This window comes from Rattus norvegicus, chromosome 6 (genome assembly GCF_021556685.1).
Source record: "Rattus norvegicus strain SHRSP/BbbUtx chromosome 6, alternate assembly SHRSP_T2T, whole genome shotgun sequence".
NCBI classification, from domain to species: Eukaryota; Metazoa; Chordata; class Mammalia; order Rodentia; family Muridae; genus Rattus; species Rattus norvegicus.
This window is the reverse complement of record NC_141539.1, coordinates 76,185,781-76,194,115: the sequence shown is the minus strand read 5'-3', so window position 1 is coordinate 76,194,115 and position 8,335 is coordinate 76,185,781. Positions and strand designations below refer to the sequence as shown.

The 8,335-nt window shown below is 44.6% G+C and overlaps 1 pseudogene; it reads right to left on the bottom strand.

Moving 5' to 3' along the window:
• Window positions 1-1,915: 1,915 nt before the first annotated feature.
• Cers5-ps1 (ceramide synthase 5, pseudogene 1) lies at window positions 1,916-8,127 on the bottom strand (annotated as a pseudogene).
• Window positions 8,128-8,335: the final 208 nt, after the last annotated feature.

Genomic DNA, 8,335 nt, shown 5'->3' with positions numbered 1-8,335 from the left:
AGGACATTATAATTGCCCAAGTGCAGTGCCAAGGAGGGCTGACATCATCAAGAACACAAAGCAGATAACGAAGAAGAAAACATGGCTCTTAGAATCTTGGAAAAAGAAAAGGAGTCCCTCTTGCCAGGGCAGACACTTCTCCTCATTTTAAAAAAAAATTCATCTCCTCTTTTTTTAAAAAAAATCAATTACTTTTATTTTTAAGAGATGGGAGTCTTGCTATGCTACCCAGGCTGACTTCAAACTCTTGGATTTAAGGGCTCACTTTGTAACAGTTCTTAAGTAGTTGGGCCTTCAAGTGCATGCTACCTTGCTCATCTGTGACTCTCAATGTCACATAAGAGCTCTGATCTTGCAAGAAAGTTAATGATGTGTCAGTCAGAATCCAGAGCTCAACTCTTTTGTCACCAGCTGTAGGAGTATGGAATCTTAACATTTCCAATTGAATTGAACACAGTGGAAAGGTTATTAGGAGTTATTTCTGTCCCACATCTCCAGAGCCATGTCTCCCTCCTGCTGGCTAGCCACACTGGTGCTCCATAACTTGGTGCCTCATCAAAGGACAAAGCTGCCCAGGGAACTTGTGACTACAATAACTTGTGAGAACCTGGAGGCAAAGCAGTCAGTGTTATCCAACACCAGTCAAGGCTCCTGTTTGGTCAACACTGTGGAATTGGGGCTGGAAAAGATCAAAGGCAAGAAGAAGAAAAAGGAGGAGGAGGGAAAAAGAAGGAGAGAGGGAAGGAGGAAGAGAGAAGGAGAGGAGGAAGGGAAGGAGGTGGAGAGAAGAGGAGGAAGGAAAGAGAGGAGGAGGGGCAGGAGGAGGGGAGGGAGGAAAAGTGAAGGAGAGAAGAAGGAAAGAAGAAAAACAGAGGAAGGGGAAGAGAAGGAGCAGCAGGAGGAGGAAGAGGAGAAGGAAGAAGAGGTGGCAGTGGCAGCAGCAGCATAATGCCTTTGGGTCTGTAACCCACCTCTTGTTCTTCTAATAGAAAGATTGTCTGCTCTTGGCATGGAAAAGAAAATTAGTCTGTTTGGTCAGAAATACCTGTGACCTCTTTAAGATGGTGTGGTTTACATACAGAGATGGAGCTTGACACTGGCGATGGCACAAGGACTCTGTTGGATTTTACTGAGAATAAATGATTACCTGACACAGTCTCAGGAGTGTTGACATCTATTGGTTTCCAGATTCTGCTGAACAACTTCATACCTTGTTTGTTGTCAGTTAGCATCCTAACACTGAAATGTTGTAAACTGGTCAGTTGTGAAAGTCAGCCTGACACAGCCACCTTTGGTTTGATGTTAAGCATAGTATGAAGAATGACGCGAGGCAACAAAACAGAGATGCATTTTTTTGAATATTGAAACACTTTAATCACAGAAGAATAAATAATAGTATAAAATCAGTAGCAGCACAACCAGTGGCTGATGTTCTCCAAATCTCAGCTCATCCTCCCTGCAGACCATTCAATAAGCAGCAGGTCAGTGGTTGTCCCTGACACTATCAGGTGGCAGGAAGGGGGACATGTAGCTAGGGACTACAGTGATCCTGGGTATCTATCTAAAGTGCTCCGTCAGGTGAAATATTACTTCCTCCTCCAAAAGAACAGTCTCCAAGTCCTGGAACCAAGTCTGGCTGCACCACTGATTTCGATGGACCAGGAACTTAGAGTCTCAAGAGCCATGGAGGGAGGACACAGATGATCGGGAGACAACTTAACTCAAGATACAGCCAACGCTGGACTTGAGGTGGGTTCGGAAGTGACCAGATGCTGCCTAGTAATCCAGACCTAGTGGATAAAGCTCATCCATACGCACAACGCACATGCACAAACACACACAAAACCACACAGACGCAGAGCCAATGATGTCACTGAAAGGACCAGAGGATTCTCCTCAGTGCCTTGCAGTCCCTCTAGTCACAGGAGTGTATACGTGGGGAGGCCCCAAAGCGTAGGTTGCCGGATGCTTTACACGTCCCCTGCTCTTCAGTCAAGTGGCTGCCTCCCATGCAGCTCTTCGTGCAGTTGGCACCATTACTGGGGCTGCTGCCAGAGAGGTTGTTGGTGTGGGTGGTCTCATCTTCTTCCTCTGAGCTGCTTTCTACACCACTGCCATCATCCTTGGACACCTTTCCTGGATCAAGGCTTTAAAAGCATTTGCGATTAGGTAGGACCAGGTGACATGCAGCATCTATAGGATCAGGCCATTGGAGAGCCACCAGGAAGGACAGGGCCCGGCATCTATAGGATCAGAAGGCCATTGGAGAGCCACCAGGAAGGACAGGGCCCGAAAATCTTCCAGCTCTCAAAGAGGGTTGCGCTCAGAATCCACAATGGGAAGACTCCAAGACCAGTAACCATAAAAGAAGCACCAGAGATCACAAAGACGGTGTTACAGAGGCGCTCGTGTCTGGCATAACTAGCCAGCTTGGGGTCCGAGGAGTCTTGCCGACAGAAGGTGAGAGCTCCCACTCGCGCCATGTTGTTGATGTAGGAGAAAGTGATGAGCACAGTGCCTGGCAAATGATGTATAAACATCATCAGAAAGTCCTCTTTTAACATCTACAAACTGAGAAAACATAAGACACCAGGAGAAAGCCAGTCGTATGATATCATAGTAATAAAGCTCTCTTGAGAGTGGTTGATACAGTACCAGCACTGTCGGGTATCCCAGAACCAAGGCATACACCAGAGAAGTCTGATTCCATAGCAGAAGATACATAAATAAAAAGTGACTCTCCACCTTAGTAACAGATATGAACACCTTCTCAAGGTGTTGTTAATGGATTTGATCTGATAGAGAGCACTGTCATGGAGTGCACCAACATGGAGTGCACAGGGTTTAGCAATAAATTGCTCAAACAGCTCGAACAGAGAAGACGCCCTCTGCCAGTGGGAACACCAACAGCATGTGCTGGGTGCCCGAGTAGCCATAGCTGTCACTCAGGCTCTCCAGTTCTAACCAGCTCACGTTCTGAGGCAGCCAGAAGCACTAGCTCTTCAGCCGCAGAAGGCCCAGGGGTTCCACCCCAGCAGTCCCAATCTTATGCATGACTGGTGGCCACTGCTGCCCACAAAGAGATACATTTTTTAAAATCCAAAATGATAGGAGCAAGTACAATCTTTAATATCTCCTCTTTATGAAGTGTAGAACACTTCATGTGGGATAGGGATGTGAATTGTGCTGAAAGAATTCATGGGACAATTAGATGATGGTCTAGTTAGTGTCTTCCCTTGGTCCGTCCCTAGCCATTCTCACTCAGCGCTGCTCTAGGAGATACAACCTATAGGTGGTCAGTGGGTACCAGCAGTCTGTGGTGGTTTGAATGCTTGGCCCATGAGAAGTGGCATTGTTAGGAGGTGTGGCCTTGTTGGAAGAAGTTTGTCACTGTGGAGGTGGGCATTGAAGCTCTGCCCAGTGTGGAACAGTCAATTCTCCTGGCTGCAGTCAGATCAGGATGCAGAACTCTCAACTCCTATCTACAGCACTGAGTCTGCCTGCATGCTGCCATGCTTCCTGCCATGATGTTAATGGATTGAGCCTCTGAAAGTGTAAGTCAGGCCCAATTAAATGTTGTCCTTTATAAGAATTGCTTTGGTCAAGACTATGCATGGACTGACCCTGGGCTCCAACTGCATAGGTAGCAATGAATATCCTAGTAAGGGCACCAGTGGAAGGGGAAGCCCTTGGTCCTGCCAAGACTGAACCCCCAGTGAACGTGATTGTTGGGGGGTGGGCGGTAATGGGGGGAGGATGGGGAGGGGAACACCCATAGAGACGGGGAGGGGGAGGGGTTAGGGGGATGTTGGCCCGGAAACTGGGAAAGGGAATAACAATAGAAATGTAAATAAGAAATACCCAAGTTAATAAAGATAAAAAAAAAAGGGCACTACATAAATAAAAAAAAAATTGCTTTGGTCATGGTGTCTCTTTGAAGCAATGGAAACCCTAGCTAAGACAGAAGTTGTACCAGGGACTGGGGTATTGTTGTGATAGGCTTGACCGTACTTTTGTTTGGAGGAACGTGGATCTTAGGACTTGGTGCTGAGAGTATTTTAAACTGTGGAGGCCTGCTGGCTCAGGAGGGTCCAGAGGAGAGGAATTTCAGGATGTGGCCTAGAGACTGTTCTTGTGATGTTTTGGTAAGGAATGTGGCTGCTTTTTTGCACTTGTCTGAAGAGTCTGCCTGAGGCTAAGGTACAGAGATTCAGATTAATTTCACTGACAATAGAAGTTTTAAAACAGCCCAGCATAGACTTTGTCCTCTGGTTTATTCTCATGAAGAATATTTTGATCAAGTGTAGCAAGCTTAGAAATGAAAAATAAAAAATGTATGGTTCAAGTATTAAAGGGGCACCAGGAGATGGAATGGAGCTAAATCCTATGTTCAAGGTGATAAATCGATGAAGGAAGGGGTGACCTCAGGGCAAGATCCCACCCAGCTAAGCTTATTGTTTATGTGTTTGCAGGTAAACAAGGGGCAGTTATATCATGCTGGGCATTATTATGAATTGGTTAGTGTTTTCATTTGGACTTTTAATCTGGAATGAACTACAATCCAGAAATGGAGGGCACACCTGCGATCTAGCTTGTAAGGCTGGAAGACATATGCTTTTGATCCAGATTGTGAGGCTTAGTGGCTATGAAAAGCTTGGGCTATGAAAAGCATGGTGGTACATGTCTTTAATCCCATAACTCAGGAGACAGAGGCATGCAGAACTCTCAAGTTCAAGGTCAGTTTACAAAGCAAGTTCCAGGAGAGCCAAGCTTAGGCAGTGACAGATATAGCAGAACAAGGAGAGCATGTTCCAACTCCAGCAAGCAGCAGAAATTGGAAGCTGGGGTTACTGGGATGCAGGTTGGCTGGAGCTAAGAAATTAGCAGTGATTAGAAGAGATCACTGAGGTGAAATCCTCTGGGAAGTGTTTTCTGAGAGCACAGAGAAGATGTGTTCCAGAGATAGCCAAGGCTGTACCTCATGGTGTAGTTGTACTACCTGGGTAGTAGTAAGTTTGAAGGCATTAAGAGGTCATATAGAGCCATTGAGGCTTTGCACTGTAAGAGGCTAGGTGAAGGTGCAGCCTCAGTTGCAGTTGACTGCCCAGAACTGAAGGGGTCATGCAGATAAGTTGATGCTTTCTACCATGAAGAGAGCCTATGAGAGGCTATTGGTAAAGCCTAGTTGCAGTGAAAACCCCAGCACGCTGGAGATACCAGTGTCATGGGATGACCACCAAGCATAGGAGCAACAGTGAAATGGAGTGAACCAGATTCTGGGGAGCTACAGAAGGCACAGTTGAAGGTGTGACCCAAGCCCTTTGGAGGAGCCTAGAAATCATGTGTGGATCCCAGAAATTGGAGCAAGAAGCTGTAATGTTGAAGTTACCTTGGAGACCCCAAGATGTTAGAGATGCCGGAGCCATGGGATACCTGCCAAGGAAAGCTGCTGACAGGGAGTGGAGCCAGCCCAGGAGAAGGATGTGTGTTGTAGTCAACAAAGCTGAAAGGAGTTGGATATCAGACATGGAGGTGCAGAGTTTGGAGTTGCTCAGCTGATTTTTAGTCTTGTTTTGGTCCAGTATTTCCTCACTAATGTTTTGGAATAGTAATATATATGCTTTGATGTTGGAAGTGTATGCTCTGCTTTTTTATTTTGATTTTATACAGAATTACAATTAAGAGATTTCAAAAGAGAGTATGAACTTTGAACTTTTAAACATTGTTGAGACTGTGAAATAGACTATGGGGACTTTTGAAGTTGGAATAAATGAATTTTGGAATATCCTATGGCTAGGTATGGCCCCCATAGACTTATGTGTTTGAATAAGCCTATGGGGAAGAGGGAGTGGAATGTAGTGGTGAAAGGGTCGAAGTTGGGGTCAATCTAAGGCCAGTGGGAAAATTCTATCACAAACCTCCAAGCACAAAGACCCCTCCCTTCCAGGAAGGGTAGGGCTAGATTAGTTCCTGGAGCAACTGTAAGTCAAACTGTCAAACAAAGCCACCTGTGACTTTCAACCAACCTCCCACCCCCCACAGCCCCGACTCCTAACCGTCCTCTCTCTTGGAAAGTCCAGAATGGTCCACTGGCCACGAGTCAGCTTGAAGGTCACTTTGCTTCATCAATAGTACCCTGCCTGGTTACCATTGTTTGAATTCTGCCCCAATTGTTTGCAAGGTATATAACTCCCTGTTAGAGTCTGCTCAGGGTCATCTCCCCTTGAAGTGGGATGACCCCGACAGGTCAGAATTAAACTCCTCTTGCTTTTGCATCGATCACCACCTCCGAGTGTCTCATTCAAGAGGTCCTGGAAGAGGTTCAATTTAGACCTCACAATGGTTTGAATACACTCAAAGTTGAAGGGTAGAAATGTTCTATTCTTGTGGTGGTTTGAATATGCTTTGCTAATGGAAACTGGCACTGTTAGGAGGTGTGGCCTTATTGAATGGGTGTGGCCTTGTTGGAGGAAGTGTGTCACTGTGTAGGCAGGTTTTGGGGACTCCTAGTGCTCAAGCTCCACCCAGTACCGAAGAGTCAGTTCTTTCCTGGCTGTCTTCAGATAAAGATATAGAACTCTCAGCTCCTTCTTCTATACCATGTCTGCCTGGATGCTGCCATGCTTCCTGCCATGATAATGGACTGAACCTCTGAAACTATAAGCCAGACCCAATTAAATGTTTTCCTTTATAAAAGTTGCTTTGCAATTGATATTTGTAAATATTTTTATTATTATAGATACTTAATATATCACACCTAGGGAATATCCATTATGTTTTACCTAGGGAAAAGTACAACTAGCAGCAAATACTATCATACCTCTGTTCACTCATACATCTTTCAACATACTGAGCATTAATTATATTCAAGAGTGTGAATACATAAAGATCAGTTTTATCAAACTTGTAATATGGAGGTGTTTAGACCTACAGTTATATTTATTTCATTTTAAAGTTTTAATTAGTTATATGTATTTATCAGGTGCTGCATGCTAAATGCTGTTTTGTTGTGTATCTAAATTGCAGCAGAATACATCAAATTTAGGGCTCTAAACTAAATATTAGTCTTACATTTGGGTACATCAAGTATTGTATTTTAATGCACATGCTCATATTTAAAATATATTAATGATGTCTACTTTCTAGAATTTGAATTATTATACATTTATATATACTTTCCAGTCACCAAAAAAAAAAGTTGCTTTGGGCTTGGTGTCTCTTTATACCAAGACCCTAAGACAACTGTTTTTGGAAGTCTACTTGATGTCACTATGCAAGTAAAGGCAGTTACGAGGCCTTTCATTAGACGAGAAGGAAGGATGGGTATGAGAAAAGTCTTAGAGAGGAAGAGGAAGCCAGAGTGAGGAGGAGGGAGCTAAGAGAACATGGCAGTGGATGTTAAGATTCCTCTCTGCACATTACAGGTTCTTATGACTATTCTCAAAGGATGGATGTGTATAGGATTTTGTGTTGTCTAGATGGACAAATTATATCTTATCAATTGGATCAGAGGATATTGTGTGATGTGTTCTTTCATGTGGCGACTTAATTGAGTTCAAGAGTATGGTGGCAGGATGCACCAGGGCCACCACAGAGTTGGGATGCATATGCCTATTGTGGTAGAAACCAGCTAAGAGAGCTGTGAGTGAGGGCGGGGCAGCCTGACAGAGGGCCATGTTGGAATGGCTTGCACACAGTGGGCCAGAAAGTAGTAGGGGGCAGCATGGAGCCCGCTGAGCTAAGTTAGCACTTGAGCCAGAACTATCAAGATAGCTTGACTGCCAGGGCACTTGCAGGAACCAGTTCTGCCGCTTTTTTTTTTTTTTTTTAACCACAACAGAAATTTGGTAACATTCAGAGTGCTAGTAAAACCATTAGTGCTCCAGCAAGCTTCTCATGTATTAGCTGCTATCCCTTCAGTTGCTGTATTATAGAAGGTTTAGAAAGGCTAACATGCGGGATAGGAAAGCCAGAGCTGCTAGCATCAGAAAGTGGGTATCAGGAGCATAACTTTACCTATCATGGGAAAGGGTTTCGCATTTTCACAGTTGGAGCATCTCAGCTGTTATTAGTTCAAGCAATGTGTCTACCTAGCTATTTGCACCTTTGGGTTACCAGAAAGTTCATTTCTACGGTTACCTAATGTACTCGGAAAGCAGAAATGCAAGCAAACATTAGCAGGGATCAGATGTTGCCTTGTACATGTGATGACTGAGCAAGAACTTCTGCTCTCCTTCATCCAAGTGAACCCAAAAGGAACCGATTTTAAGCCTCTGGCAGCATGGGAAGGGTATTGACAAGCCCAACATATGAACCAAATTTCAAAGGCTGCTCA